This window comes from Zingiber officinale, chromosome 9A (assembly GCF_018446385.1).
Source record: "Zingiber officinale cultivar Zhangliang chromosome 9A, Zo_v1.1, whole genome shotgun sequence".
Taxonomy (NCBI): Eukaryota; Viridiplantae; Streptophyta; class Magnoliopsida; order Zingiberales; family Zingiberaceae; genus Zingiber; species Zingiber officinale.
The window spans coordinates 38,288,146-38,305,368 of record NC_056002.1 but is presented as its reverse complement, the minus strand read 5'-3'; positions in this window follow the sequence as shown (position 1 = coordinate 38,305,368).

Here is a 17,223-nt window from a genome sequence, read left to right as displayed (position 1 = left end):
TCCTTATTTGTCAAGACCAAGGATTATAAAAGAGGGGGTAGAGGTGCCTTCACGGGTGATCAATTCTATTATTCTTCTCCTCTCTTTTCCTCCTTGGTGGCCGGCCCTAGCTTCTTCCTCTTCTCTTCTTCTTATGGCCGGTGGCAACCTCTCTTGGAGCTCTTGATGGTGGTCGGTTCTAGCTAGGAGAAGAAGGAGAGAAAGGTGGTTTTGTTTCTTGCATCCCTTGGAGCTTGGTGGTGGTGGTCGAACCTCTACTTCTCTTGGAGAATTGTGGTGGCCGAAACTTGCAAGGAAGAAGAAGGTGCTTGGTGGTTCTCATCTCGGAAGATCGTTGCCCACACAACGTCCGAGGTTAGAAGAGGAATACGGTAGAAGATCAAGAGGTCTTTTTAAAAGATATAACTAGTAATTTTTCCTTTCCGCATCATGTTAGTTATTTATGAAAATAATACCAAATACAAGAGGCTTACGATTCTAGTATTTCGAATATGTTTTTCGAAGTTGTGTTCTTTTATTTTTCTTTTCCTTGTGATTTGATTGTTCTTTTCGGTTAACCTAAAGTTATTTTAGGAAATTAAATATTAGCTTTCCATAAAAGGTTTTGTCTAGTCGATGGTGGTTGCTCCCATATCCAAGAAGGCCATGTGCCTCGCCACGTCAGTACTGGGAACCAATTATGGAAATTAATATTTAATGGAATTAATAACTTAAGGTGACTTGGGTCGAACGTGTTAAGTTCCGCAGGAGATCCAAGTCAAAACCTAAAAGAACAAATAGATTAAGTTTTGGATCAAACGTGTTAAGTTCCGCAGGCGATCCAAAATTTAATTTAAAAGAACACATGGTAGCGAGGAAAAGGTTCAGACCTTTGTACAAAATTTGTGTACAGTGGAACCTCTAGGCTTTCCGAGTAGCAACCAACATGTTAAGCTTATGGACCAAGGTTATATTTATAGCCTTGGTCGGGGCGCCTTGAAGGGTTCCAGGCGCCCTGGGGGGATAAAACTTTATCCCTAACACATTGATCTCGGTTTGATCGAGATTTATGTTAGAGTGTATACTAAAAACCTAGCTTTTGTAAACATTTATTTTTGAAATAAAAGAATCACATTGGTCAAATATCTATATTTATTTGTTGAATATAGTTGTTCAATTAATTTATAAAGTAGATAACATGGTGTGTGGTGTCACACACAGAAGATCATGTTATCAGCTCTTTATAAATTATAAACAGTTGCTCATGACTAAGATGGAAAGGAACATACTATTGGTATAGTCGTAGCGTAATTAGGTATTAGTTTATCTTGACTAATAAATTATACTAGTACACTCTAAGTGTATTGAGTAGAACAATTTTAGGTAAGTTCTTTTTATAGTGACTTAATAAAAGAACTAGACCTTAGTTATTATGGAAGTGTGTACTCTTAATCCTAATATAATAACAAGCATATATATTTAGTATTTATTTCTTTAACTTATCAAAGGGTGAGATTTAGCTCGATAAATCAATAGGCCCGATAAGTTGGGAAATGATATTACTTATAGTGTGTGTTGTTGATTATAGAAGGAAACTGTGTCCTAGTTATCTAGGTTGAGAATGTCCACAAGAGGAGCTCATAAGGATTGCCATGCTAAACTCTGCAGGTGGATTTACTCCGACATGACAATGAAGTTAAGTAGTACTACTCTTGGAGCTAGATATTAATTAATTTAGTTGTCAGTAACTTACTTAATTAGTGGACATTCGTTATCTTAAACACAGGGAGACTAACACACTCATGGTAAGAAGGAGCCCATAATGTAATTTGGGATTGGTGCAGTAGTGCAACAATAACTCTCTAGTGGAATGAGTTATTGTTGATGAACTTGATTTGTGTGTTCGGGGCGAACACGGGATACTCAAGCTCATCAGAAGGCCAAAACCAATTTCTCCTCTAGATCTCTGTCGTAGCCTCATTAGTGCCTTATAAACTACTCATTAAAAGCCCTTCTTGGTATCCAAGAAAGGAGGCCGACCCATTGCTTGGTGACCAAGCAATGGCCGGCCACCATCTCCTTAAGAGGGCCGACCCTCTTGCTTGGTGACCAAGCAAGTAGGGGCCAGCCATAATAAATTCAAATAGGAGGGGTGTTTTGAATTTTTAAAATCTTCTCTTTGTAGAAAACTATAAGTTTTAAAAAAGAGATTTTAATTTTAAAAACTTTCCTTATTTGAATTAGGCTACATGGTTTAATAGAGAGTTTTAAAAGTTTTAAAACTTTCCTTTTTTTTACCATCCTCATAGTTTTAGAAAAAAAGAACAGAAGTTTTAAAAATTAAAATTTTCTATTCATGTTAAAAAAGGAAATTTTTGAAGAGAAGTTTTAAATTTTAAAACATGGTTTTAATTTTTAAAACTTTTCTTTTTAACATCCACTTTAGGAAAGAGAGCTTGTAAAATTTTATAAGAGGATTTCTTCTTGTAAAATTTTATAAAAAAATTATTATTTCTTCCTATAAGTGGCCGGCCACCCTTGCTTGGTGCCCAAGCAAGGGGCCGGCCAAGATTAAATCAAGCCAATCATTGATTTGGTGATTGATTCAATCAAGAGGAAAGAAAAAGAAAAATAAAAGGGAAAAGGAAAAATTAGAGGAAGATTTTAATTTTTGTAAAAATTCTTCCCTTATTTGCCATGGGCGAGTAATATAAAAGAAGGGGTGAGGAGGCTCATGAGACACAACTCTTATTCTCTTGCTTAGTGATCCTCAAGTAGCCGGCCCCTCTCTCCCTCTCTTCTCCCTTTGCTCTCTTTTATTTTGTGGTGGTGGTGGCCGAATATTACAAGGAGGAGAAGCTCTTTTGGGTGTTGTTCATCTTGGAGGATAGTCACCCACACGACGTCCAAGGCGAGGCGAGGAATACGGCAGAAGATCTTGAGGTCATTAGCTTTCAAAGAAAAGATATAATTAGTAATTTTCTACCGCATCATGCTAGTTATTCTTTTTTGTTAGAATTCCAAACACAAGAGGCATTAGATCTAGTTTTTTGAATTAGTAATTTGTGTTTGTGTTTTTCTTTGTTTTTCGAATTTGTGATTCGATTGTTCTTTTTGGTTAAACCTAGAGTTATATAAGGAAATTAAATATTATCTTTCCTTAAAAAGCTTTGTCTAGGCGGTGGTGGATGTTCCTATACCCAAGAAGGCCATGTGCCTCGCAATGTAGTCCTGGAAGCCAATTTTGGAAATTAATATTTAATTGAATTTATAATGTAGGTGGATTTGGATCAATAGTGTTATGTTCCGCTTGCAATCCAAGTCTAAACCATTAAGAACAACTAAGTTAAATTTGGAATCAATGATGTTAAGTTCCGTCTGCGATTCCTAATTTAACTTCTAAAGAACACAATAGGTTGTTTAGGAAAGGTTTGACACTTGTACAAAATTTTTATACAGTGGAACCAGTACGATCTTCCTAGGACCAACCAACAATTGGTATCAGAGCTAGGGTTTACCTCTGTGTGTTTTGGTTTTCAAATTAATTATGCACATGTCATACATAATTTAGGCAGGATAATAGTAGGATGTTCTAACTTTGTGGTTACAGGCTCCAACAATTATGACATTTAGATATTGTGTGTGATTGGACCCTTGGACATATCAAAGGCATTATTTTGTGTGCATGATTGTATGTATCAAATACAGCAGGAGCTGTATTATTTTTAGAATTTTATTTTTTGTTCGATCTAGAATACATGTACATTCCTTTATGGAATATAGGATCGATATATATAAAATTCTATATTTGTCGTGGATCGTATCTTTGTGAGGCGTGGTGCTATTGGAGGACCAGAGACGCAGCGGAATAAGAAGCAATATAGATGCGACAATTTAACCCGATGGCGGTGGCTAAAGATGGCAACAGCTAGGGTTGGAGTATACTAAAGACAGTGATGGAAAATGCCATAATAGTTGGAAAATTAATTTTCAAATTTATTGCTTTTATTTACTATGATGTATATGTGCATGTGATGTATGATAGCATAGGTTAAAATTCTTATTTTTAAATAACTAAGTGGGAGAGGGATTTTAATAAATTCCACGGTCTCCATTACTGGCTTGTAAGTAATGCAACAAGCTTGCGTGTTGGCTAAGAGTTCCTCCCTCCACAACGGATGGGTTTGTTGCGGATCACTAGATCAAACTTCCTTTATGGATGGTTATAGGAAATTATTTAGGAGCATGTGATATTCTCTAACTGAAGGGGCACAATCCTATTTAATAGACTAAGTATCAAGTAATGATATACACCAATAGTATCCTCCCCAACGGAGTCACTGCTATTGTTATGTGTGACCAAAGGAAAACCAACTATTAATTTTATTTGTCATAAAGTTAGGATGATAAGATAATAAAATTAATGGGTTACACCCTCCTCTTACAAATGTTGAATTTGTATACGTCCACACTAACGTGGCATGCAATATTCACGGTGTTTTGAGGTGTTGGTAAATTTAAATAGTATTGTTAGAGGAATCAATATTATTCTAAATTTAGAGTCCTGACCAAAATTTATTTTGTGATTCTTAGGATGACTTTCAACCCACTGGCCATTATTCTGCCAACTATATAGATTGGAAAAGAATCCTGGATATTGTCTTAATTGCTGAAATCTATAATTTCGTACTGTCAGAGGTATGCCTAGATACACCTAATGGTGACTCTACCCTAGAGGAGATTGAGTATCATAAGAAATGAGTAAAAGCAGATGAGATGGCACGGTGTTACATTTTGGCTTCAATGTCAAATGTATTGCAACATCAGCATCAAGATTTACCAACTGCTTATGATATAATGAACAATCTCAAAGAACTCTTTGGGCACCAAAGTCAGACTGCTAGGCAAGAGGCAATGAGAAAGTTAATGACAGCCACCATGTCTAAGGGGGCACCCGTAAGGGATCATATCCTCAAAATGATGGCTTATCTGAATGAAATACAAGTCCTTGGAGGAGAAATCGATGGGGAAACCCAGGTCGATATAATTCTCCAAACGCTACCCAGAAGTTTTGAGCAGTTCCACTTGAACTATAACATGAACAAAAGAGAGTATACGTTGGCGGAACTTCTGACAAAACTACAGGCAGCAGAAGGTATATTTCGTCACAGTTCTCAGATTCACTATGCTGAAAATGATTCTACTTCTAAGTCGAAAGGCAAGAAGAAGAAGAAACAGGTCTTTTCAGCAAAGAAGGTGAATAAACCTCAGGGTACAGGACAAAAGGCTGGAATGAAGAAGCCGAAGGGCAAGTGCTTCATCTACAAGCAATCAGGACATTGGAAGGCGGACTGTCCTCATAGGAATCAGAACAATAAAGGTATATCTCATTCTCTAGTAGTTGAAACATGTTTAGCGATGTTATCTACCAGCACCTGGTGTGTAGATACGGGATCCACTGATCATGTTTGCAATTCTTTGCAGGGGTTCCAGGAAACCCGACGACTATTTGAAGGAGAGATAACCGTCTACATGGGCAATGCTACTAAGGTGGCGGCTGTTGCAGTGGGAGACGTCTACTTATCTTTTGATAGGAATAGAAGTTTGATTTTAAGAAATTGTCTTTATATACCCAATTTTAGAAAGAATTTAATTTCAGTTCCTAAACTATTTTTGGATGGATATTATGTTTCCTTTAGTAACAATGTGGTTATAAAGAGAAATAAGGTGATTATATGTTCTGGTGCATTGGTTGACAATTTATATACTTTAAATCCAATTTCTCCCACAATGCAAAATATGGAAATTAATAACACATCTTCTAACTCTAATAAGAGAAAAGAACCTTCGGAAATGAACCAAACGTATCTTTGGCATCTAAGGCTTGGTCATATTAACTTAAGTAGGATTTAAAGGCTTGTAGCCGATGGACTCTTGGGTTCATTAGAGTTGGAAAACTTTCCAACATGTGAATCCTGCTTAGAAGGTAAAATGACCAAGAGACCTTTTAAGGCCAAGGGGTATAGTGTCAAAGATACGTTAGAATTGGTTCATTCTGATTTGTGTGGTCCTATGTCTATCCAGGCAAGAGGTGGTTATGAATACTTCGACTCCTTTATAGATGATTATTCAAGATATGGATACATTTACTTGATGAACCGCAAGTCTGAATTCTTTGATAAGTTCAAAGAATATAGGGCTGATGTGGAGAAACGTCTTGGTAAAATTATCAAGACACTACGGTCTGACCGTGGTGGCGAATACCTCTTTGGAAAGTTTAGGAATTACTTATCAGAAGTCGGGATTCAATCCCAATTGTCTGTACCTGGTACACCCCAACAGAATGGTGTGGCAGAACGAAAGAATAGGACTCTTATGGAAATGGTTAGATCGATGATGAGTTATTCAGAATTACCAAATTCATTTTGGGGATATGCTCTGGAAACAGCAGTGTACATTCTGAATATGGTACCTTCTAAAACAGTTCCTTCTACTCCCATGGAATTATAGAATGGGCGTAAGCCTAGTCTGAATCATATCCGGATATGGAGTAGTCCAGCACATGTGCTGAAGGAAGATACTGACAAGTTGGAATCACCTACAGAAGTTTGTCTGTTTGTGGGATATCCTAAGGGAACGAAAGATGGTTTGTTTTATAATCCAAAAATCAGAAGATCATTGTTAGCATCAATGCTCAATTTTTAGAAGAAGATTATGTAATGAACCATAAGCCCATGAGTGAAATAGTTCTAGAAGAAATAAGAGAGAACACGTCTACTTTAATACCAACAGTACAAGATGAAGTATCACAAGAAACTACAACACGTGTCACACATGATACACAATCAGAGACAGTGGCTCGTCGTAGTGGGAGGGTTGTAAGGCAACCTGAGAGATTCATCTTTTTGGGAGAGTCTTCGGACTTGATCTCGGGTAAACATGAACCTGATCCCTGAACATATGACGAAGCACTCCAAGATATAGATGCAGTATCTTGGCAAAAGGCAATGAATTCTGAAATAGAGTCTATGTATTCTAATCTGGTCTGGGAGCTTGTAGAACCATCAGATGGTGTAAAAGCTGTTGGATGCAAATGGATCTACAAAAGGAAAAGAGGGACAGACGGGAAGGTAGAAACCTTCAAATCAAGGCTTGTTGCGAAAGGGTATACTCAGAAAGAGGGAGTCGATTATGAGGAGACTTTTTCACCGGTAGCTATGCTAAAGTCTATCCGGATACTCTTATCCATTGCTGCTAATATGGATTATGAGATTTGGCAAATGGATGTCAAGACAGCATTCCTTAATGGAAGTCTTGAAGAAAACATCCATATGAAGTAACGAGAAGGGTTCATTGGAAAAGTCAAAGGGCATCTAGTGTGCAAGCTTAATCGGTCCATTTATGGACTAAAGCAAGCTTCAAGATCTTGGAACATCCAGTTTAATGAAGTAATCCAGTCATATAGATTTATTAAGTGTCCGGATGAGTCTTGTGTATACAAGAAGTGTAACGGAAACGTGGTGGTATTTCTTGTACTATACGTAGATGATATTTTGTTAATTGGCAACAATGTCAAGGTATTATCGAACGTAAGGGTATGGTTGTCCAAAAAATTTGATATGAAGGACTTAGGAGAATGTGCACACATTCTTGGGATCAAAGTTATAAGGGATCGCAAGAAAAGAATGTTGTGCCTATCTCAAGCTTCATATATAGATACAATCCTTGCTCGGTTTAGCATGCAGAACTCCAAGAAAGGTTTCTTACCTTTTAAGCATAGAGAAGCTTTATATAAAGAGATGTCTCCGAAGACATCAAAAGAGATAGAGGACATGAAGGCAGTTCCTTATGCTTCGGTTGTGGGAAGCCTTATGTATACAATGCTGTGTACGAGACCTGATATCTATTTTACCGTGGGCATGGTTAGTAGATATCAGAGTAACCCTGGACAAGGACATTGGACTGCTGTAAAGCATATATTGAAGTACCTGAGAAGAACTAGAGATTATATGCTATTTTACCAAGCAGATGATTTGCTCCCTGTGGGTTACACGGATTCTGATTTCCAATTAGATAGGGACAACAGTAAGTCTACATCAGGCTATGTGTTTACTTTAGGAGGTGGAGCCATTGCATGGAGGAGTGTTAAGTAGAAATGCGTTTCAGACTCAACCATGGAAGCTGAGTATTTGGCAGCCTCTGAGGCAACCAAAGAAGCTGTATGACTCAGGAACTTTCTAATGGACTTGGATGTGATTCCTGGTTTTCCCAAAATCATCACAATTTATTGTGATAATAGCGGTGCAGTTGCAAACTCGAAGGAACCACGAGCCCATAAGTCGAGTAAACATATAGAGCGCAAGTACCACCTGATACGAGATATCGTCAAGTGAGGAGAAGTTGTCGTCGCCAAGATTGCATCAGCAGATACCCTAGCAGATCCATTCACTAAGGGCCTTCCGGCGAAAGCTTTTGATCGACACGTGGAGGGGATGAGAATCAGATGTATGGCAGCAGATATGGCAGCTTAGTCTTTTAGTATAAGTGGGAGATTGTTAGAGTGTATACTAAAAGTCTAGCTTTTGTAAACATTTATTTTTAAAATAAAAGAATCACAATTGTCAAATGTCTATATTTATTTGTTGAATATAATTGTTCAATTAATTTATAAAGTAGATAACATGGTGTGTGGTGTCACACACAGAAGATCATGTTATCAGCTCTTTATAAATTATAAATAGTTGCTCATGACTAAAATGGAAAGTAACAAACCATTGGTATAGTCGTAGTGTAATTAGGTATTAGTTTATCTTGACTAATAAATTACACTAGTACACTCTAAGTGTATTGAGTAGAACCATTTTAGGTAAGTTCTTTTTATAGTGACTTAATAAAAGAACTAGACCTTAGTTATTATGGAAGTGTATACTTTTAATCCTAATATAATAACAAACATATATATTTAGTATTTATTTCTTTAACTTATCAAAGGGTGAGATTTAGCTCGATAAATCAATAGGCCCGATAAGTTGATAAATGATATTACTTATAGTGTGTGTTGTTGATTATAGAAGGAAACTGTGTCCTAGTTATCTAGGTTGAGAATGTCCCCAAGAGAATCTCATAAGGATTACGATGTTAAACCCTGCAGGTGGATTTAGTCCGACATGACAATGGAGTTGAGTGGTACTACTCTTGGAGCTAGATATTAATTAATTCAGTTGTCAGTAACTTACTTAATTAGTGGGCATTCGTTATCTTAAACACAGGGAGACTAACACACTCATGGTAAGAAGGAGCCCATAATGTAATTTGGGATTGGTGTCATCCATCAGATGCAAAGGCATGGAAAAAATTTGATAGAACATATCCATTTGCAAAGGAGATTCAAAACATTAGATTAGGTTTGTGTGCTGATGGTTTTGCTTCGTTTGGTAAATCAGGAAGAAATTATTCATGTTGGCCAATTATCGTAACTCTGTATAATCTTCTACCTGGGATGTGCATGAAAACACCCTATATGTTTTTTAACTTTGGTTGTCCCTAGCCCACAAAATCTAAAAAAAGTTAATAGATATTTATATGAAACCACTGATTGCAAAACTGAAACAATTATGGGATGAAGATTTTCCTACGTACGATGTTCAAACTAATCTGATGTTTGTAATAAAGGTTGCTCTTCTTTGGACCATAAATGACTTTTCGACTTATGGTATGCTATCAGGTTGGAGTACCACTGGGAGATTAGGATACCCAATATGTATGGAGAGATCAAAGTCAATCCGATTGAAACATGGAAAAAAGACGAGCTATTTTGATTGTCATAGATAATTTTTACCACCAAACAAATTTTCACAAGAAATAAAGATGAATGCACTAAGAATAGAATTGAAAGAACCCCTCCACCATTGAGATTGATTGGTGAACAGATTTGGTGGCGAGTGGTTAACTTTCCATCTGTTATTGAAGAGCCACATGGTACAATATATGAATATGGAAGTACACATAAATGGACTAAACGGAGTATATTTTGGGATTTACCATATTGGTTTAGTCATTTGATTCATCATAATCTCGATGTAATGCATATTGAGAAGAATATTTTTGATAATCTCACAAATATAGTGATGGATATTAACGGAAAAACCAAAGACAACCTGAATGCAAGAAAAGATATGCGACTCATTTGTAAAAGACTCACTCTTGATGTCGATGAAAATAGTAGGGGACCAAAACCGAAGGCAGTTTATGCATTGAATAAGGATCAGAGACGTGTTGTGTGTGAATGGTTAAAATCATTAAAAATTTTAGATGGATATGTCTCTAATCTTGGAAGATGTGTCGATATGAAAGAATGCAAATTGATTATTTTGAAAAGTCATGGCTGTCATATAATCATGAAAAGACTTATTCCTATTGCCTTTAGGGAACTCTTACCAAATTTTGTATGGGGTGCTATTACAGAGTTAAGCATTTTTCTACATTATATTTGTTCAACAGTTTGGAGACATTAACACATGGAGAAATTAGAAAGAGATATTCTAATCATTTTGTGTAATTTGGAAAGGATATTTCCACCCTCATTTTTTGATTCCATGGAACATCTTTTAATTCACTTGCCATATGAGGCCAAAGTTGGAGGATCTGTCCATTTTCGATTGATGTATCTTTTTGAAAGGTAAATTTTTCATCTTCTATACTTCGATAATCTGAATGCATAAAAATATAATAATTTTATTATATAGTAATATCTAATACAATTTGTCTTATCATAATCAGATTCTTATATCATTTGAAGAAAAAAATTCAAAAATAAGGCACATGTTAAAGCATCTATTGTTAATGCATACATTATCAAGGAAATAACAACTTTTGCATCATATTATTTTGAGCCTCACGTTCAAAGCAAATGGCAAAGGCCAAGAAGAAATGATGAGGGCCCTATTGATCCCAATTTAAACTCATTTTCAATTTTTAACTACCTTGGTCGACCAAGTGGACCATGTAAGCAGGGATACATAACTGGCTAAGAATGGCGGACAACCCATACATATATTTTATTAAATTGTCCAAAAGTATCATCATATTATGAGTTAGTATATATATATATATATATATATTATATTTCTTATCTCATAACATTTAGAGTTATAATTTATTTTTTTTATCGTAGGATTTTTGAAAACCTATATTATCAATTGTCGACACAAGAGTTTGATCGCTTATGTCAAGAAGAATTTGCACCATGGTTCAAATCATATGTAAGTAGTTAATTTAAATTTGGTGTTCACATAAGAATGTTTGTACTAATTGCCATATTTGATTTTAGGTTCATGATAATCAAACTCACGTTGAGCAAGAATTGGTAATCCATCTGGCATGGGGTCAAAAAGCAATGGTACGCACTTGGCCAGCATATTTCATAAATGGATATAATTTTCATACTCAAATTTATGGAATGGGAAAAACTACAATGAATAGTGGAGTTTATGTTAAGTCATCCAATGATAGAGATGCAAGCAATGTTTTTTATGGTTTGCTAGATGAAATTATAGAGGTAGAATATCCTAGCCCAGAAATGTGAGTAATTCTATTTATGTGTCACTGATTTGACCCTATCAGAGGGATGAAGGTGCATCCAAAATATAATTTGGTTGAAATAAATCATAAGAGATTGTATAAGAAATATGAACTATTTGTGTTGGCACAACAAGCAATTCAAGTTTTCTATGCTTCATATCCTAGTTTGAAACTTGACAAAATTGATTGGTGGGATGTTTGTAAAATGAAAGCATGGAAAAAAAAATTGAGGCACGTTGGGAGGACATTGCTTATCAACAAGAGAAAGTTACAAATACATTTCATATTGAGGAATATATTATTCCAACGTTACGAGATCCGAGCAGAGTAGTGATAAACGTGGATGCAATTGAAATTGATGATGATGAGGAGGAGGAGGAGGAGGAGGAGGAGGAAGAGGAGGAGGATGAGGACGACGACGATGACGACGATGATGAGGATGATAATGACAATGACAATGACAATGAGGACTTTGATTTTTTTATAATGGGTAAGTTTTGTTATCTTAATAAAATAAACTTGATGATATTTTATTTTCTTATATGATTCTGATTTTTTTGAAGTAAATTTAGTTTTAATCTGTAGATTATAAAACTCATAACTCAATTATTATATCTTATCGTCGTCTCAAGGGTTTGTGTACTCTCTTATTTTTAGGAAATATGGTAAGTTTTTTTTTCATATTATTCATTATGCATCATATTTGTATTTACTTTATCATATTTTTGAATTTTCAGAATATGTTTCGACGGGGTGGTCGCAGATGAAAATCTCAAGTTACAGCACCTGCAGACAATGTTCCTACGCCCCCATCTGATTAGGCAGCACCGTCGCATACACCTATGTCAGTACCATCACATACACCTATGCCAGTACCGTCGCATACAGCTATGCCAGTACCTTCCTCTATAGGATGGCCTTCTCCTTCGGCAGTGCCTTCTCTTTCGACAGTACCTTCACCGATTGAGTCGCCTGTACCCTCTTTTGTTCCTTCCCGACACTCGGTTGCTGAGAGGCCAGACACTCGAGAGTTTATATCCCCTTATGGAGATTCGTAAGTAGAATCAAACTATTTCATTTTTTAACTATTTTAATTATTTAATATTTTTTTGTAAATTATAATAGATTTGATAATTCTGTCCATGTTGTTCACAAGATTAATAGAATCATGAATAACCATTGGAGAGGAGACTCGATGAGTTATACAAGCACTCCAGTACCGACGAGAGAGCTATGGTAGAGTGAATTTAAGGTATATCTCATTCATTTCATATCTTAAATAAAAGTGAATATATAAATAATTGTTTTGCTTCCATTGCAGCGATCATTCACTTGGGACATGATTGATGAGATGGAAATTAGGAGAATTTTCATGAAAAAAATGTGGTGATCACATTCGCCATGTACTCAGTCATGCAAAGTCTAAGGGAAAAAAACCACCATTCATCACCGAGGAAAATTGGATAAGGATTTCAAATTATTGGGGAAGTGAGGAGTTTAAAAAAAGAAGTGATCGGAATAAAATAAATCAATCTTTTAATTCTGGAGATATGTCTGCGACATCTGCAGGAGGTTCTATCAATATGGATGAACATAGACGCAGATTGGTAATTTTTTAACTCTCCCAATATTTTCTTAATATATTTTACACTATTTAATAATTTCAAATTATCTTTTTTAGACTAAAGAAATGGGAAAGGAGCCTGGTTTTATAGATACTTTCACCCGCACATTTCAGAAATAAGATAAGACTTGAAGCGGGGATAGAGCTAAAGCAATTAAGGTTTGCATAAATTTTGGTTTTTAATTAATAACTTAGATTCTATTATTAATGTACCCGTTCTAACTTTATACTTTTGTGTTCTTAAAATTTTGTTATTGTAAATTTATTTTATTTTTTTTATTACAATACAGGAAAAATATGTTGAGCTAGAGGCAGCACAGAGATGTTCAGCTTCCGCTAGTGTTGATATTGAGGGGTCTGAGCTGTCTGTTGGTACTAATTTCAATTTATGGCTACAGGCGAGTGGGGGGCCAAAAAGTGGAGGAAAGATATTCGGAATGAGTTCTTTGGGCAGAACTCATAGAGTTGGTTGTATATCTTCTTCCTCCTCACATACTCAACAGATGCATAACTTGACTAAAGAGATTTCCTAGTTGAAGGGCATTATAAAGAAAAGGGATCAAGAAATGAGAGAAATGTGCTGACAACAAGACTTTATTATGCAGCATCTTCAGTTAAGTTCTGTTATAAGTCAAATTCCTCCCGATGACGGTGATGATGGTGTTGATGATAATGGTGATGGTGGTGATTCTTCATAAATTTTTGGTAAATTTTATGTTTGGATTTTTTTTCATGTGATGTTATAGTTCATTCTATATTTTTATTTTACCTAAATACTTTACATGTTATGTATGTTTGGTATGCATTTTTACATGTACATTATATGTCATAACTGTATAAAAAATATATTCAAAACAATATTATGAGTTTGACATTAGTAGGTATTACAACTCTCTACAAGAAATATGAAACAAAACATTAACTAGAAACATGAGTTTTGAACAAAGGATATGAATTGTAAACAACTTGATACTTTGCATTTTATGTCATGGTGATACTTTGCATTTTGTGTCATGGTGATACTTTGCATGTTCTGACAAACAATCTTAGTTACAAATTCCATTCATGTATGTAAATGTTAGATATAGATATCACTTATATGTTTGATATGTTTTTTAAGTTATAAATATTACTTATTGTTTATTTGTAATTTAACGTAAGAAAAGAAGCATGGAAGGCGACCAAAGCTCCTGAGACGTGAAAATTTGTATTTTTTTTTCTTTGAATGTCTTGTTATGATAGAACTTTTATGTTTAGATATTATGTTTTGTTGAACTTGTTTTTGTTTGGATTTTGGTTATTTGTATATATGAATACGATGTGTTTAGTTTGGGGATAATTTGTTTGGATGTTGGATATGGTTGTGTTTAGTTTTGGGATGATTTATTTGGATGTTGGATATGGATGTGTTGGATATTATTTTGTTGAAGATGTTGTATGTGTTATTGTAAATAAGATAAAAGAAAAAAATAAGAAATATTCTGGATTTTTTTTTTGCGACAAATTATTTTTGCCACAAAATTATCGTAATTTTCGTTGCAAATTTACGACAAATATGATTTCGTGCCAAATAAGCGACGAAACAGGATTTTGTCCCAAAATTTATCACAGATTTGAGACAAAAATTAGTTTTTCATCGCAAATCTGGCCAACGAGATTCATATGGAAAAAGATTAACTTTTGCGACGAAACAGGATTTGTCGCAAATTTCGTTGCAGATTTAGGTCAAAAATTAGTTTTTCGTCTCAAAAAGGAACAATTTTTGCAACGAATCTAGATTCGTCCCAAAATTCGTTGCAAATTTATAAAATGACCAAGTGAAAAAGTGACGTTTTCTAAGACAAATTCAGATTTGTCGCAAATCTAGGAAGAATCATGATTCGTTGCAGATCTGCGACGAATCTAGATTCGTTACAGATCTGCGATGAATCCAGATTCGTTGCAAATTTGTGAATTTGTTGTAGTTTTGCAATGAAAATCTATTTTTGTCGTAAATTTGCGATGAAAATAAGATTTTTTTTACCGTGTATTATTTGTAATTATGTAATATTTTTTGCGACGAAAAATTTCATTGCAAATTTGGGACGAAATTTATGTTTGTCACAGATTTAAGATTATGAAATTTGCAACAAATTAATGTTCGTTGCAAATCTACAACGAATTCTGCGATAAAAAAAATAAAATTTATCGCAAAAATTTCCAACGAAAATTATTTATTCATCGCAAAATTTAGCAACAACATTTTTGGGACGAATATATTTTCGTTCCAAAATTTGTCGCAAATTTTTTTGCGATGAATTTTTTTAACAAATTCGTCCCAAAATTCGTCCCTAAAAAGCTATTTTTTTTGTAGTGGATAGGCATCTGCAACTTTTTTTTCTTTACTTTTTTTACTTTTTTATTTTTTTGCTGCGCTTAAGCCATTTAGGATTTTATCTTTAGGGTTTAGGGATTAAGCTATAGTATTAAACATAAAAAAAAATTCAAAATCGAAAAAAATGTAGTTGTGTACGGGATGTGCAACGTAAGGTGCATATGTGTATATATAGAGAGGAGGGAATGCTATCTTGCACCTCTTACACCGCACATCTCATGAGGGCATGAAATTTTTTTTATTTTAAAATTTTATTTATGCTTAATACTATAACCTAATTCCTAAATCCTAAAGATAAAACTCACTTAACCTCAAGCAAAAATAAATAATAAAAAAATAAAAAAATAATTAAGCGACAAACAATCGTGCACTGTGCATTGTGGAGGATAACATTAGGCTATACGAGGAATGTTATCTCGTATCGCTTGTGTCTCCTACATGGCTTATATATATATATATAGCATGCTCTGCTATGGAGCATATCTTGCGCATGCATGCACGTTACAGTAATCTATGAAACCCTAAATCTTAAAGGAAAAATATTATTAGCTTAAACTCATTATAACTCAATCTTTAAATCTTAAAATTTTAAACCCTAAATATATATAATATACTTTGTGAGTACTTAAAATTTTATGGAAGACTGAACCCTAGAGGAAAAATCTTATTGACTCAAACTCATTATAACTCAATTTTTAAATTCTAAAATCATAAACCCTAAATACATATATAATACCTTGGGCCATTTGACATAAGCCCATTGTCTTTTACCACAAGAACTGATGTACCTTCTTGAATGGACCAAAGCAAAACCCATGAATTCATGGTAAATGAGAGACGAGCATATCCACTCGTAGGTCCGCCTCATCGCTATGGCACTTGCAAAAACCAGAAACACTTTCAGGAGAAATGGACTCAAACCATAACGTTGTCTTCCATAAATTAATGATGCTGTTTGAAGGTTTCAAACCTGTCAACATGAAAAATGAATTGTTGGATAAGAGTTGCTGGGATGTCATCAATTGAGGAAGCTAAGTTCAAGCGTATGCTCTCTCAGAGATGATTCTTGTGGACTACCGAAACCTTTGATCCTCTGCCACTAAAGACTTTGATCAAGTATTCGTAAACCTTCTTCACTACATGTGAGGGACGAATTGTGGTCCCTACGGAATGCCTAGTTAATTAGAGAGAGATAAATTTATTATAATATAATAAAAACCAATTCTCATATATTTTTGAAGAAAAAAAATCTTTTCCATCTTTTAATCAACTTAACAGTCGGCTATAAATTGACTTATATTTTATTTTTCTTGTAATTTGAAACAAACTATAAAAAACATCTAAAATAAACATAATCATTGTTTTACTATGATAAAGGGCTAATTGTGTGAATAATATAGAGGTTGAACACTTGGATGAGTTCCACCTACGTGGAATTCTTCTAACTTGTTATCTATCCTACAAGCTATGTTTTCCTTAGTAAGACCACTCTAATAAGTAATATCACTCTCCAGTTTGTTGGCATTAATTATGACTTTATAGGTCTCACCATCTCTCCAGCTACTAATACACCCTTAAAAACAATTTGTCATGTTTCTACTCTACCCTCAACGACACCGAAGTTATAGATATTGATTTACCACCACCAATTCTATGTCAAGATAGA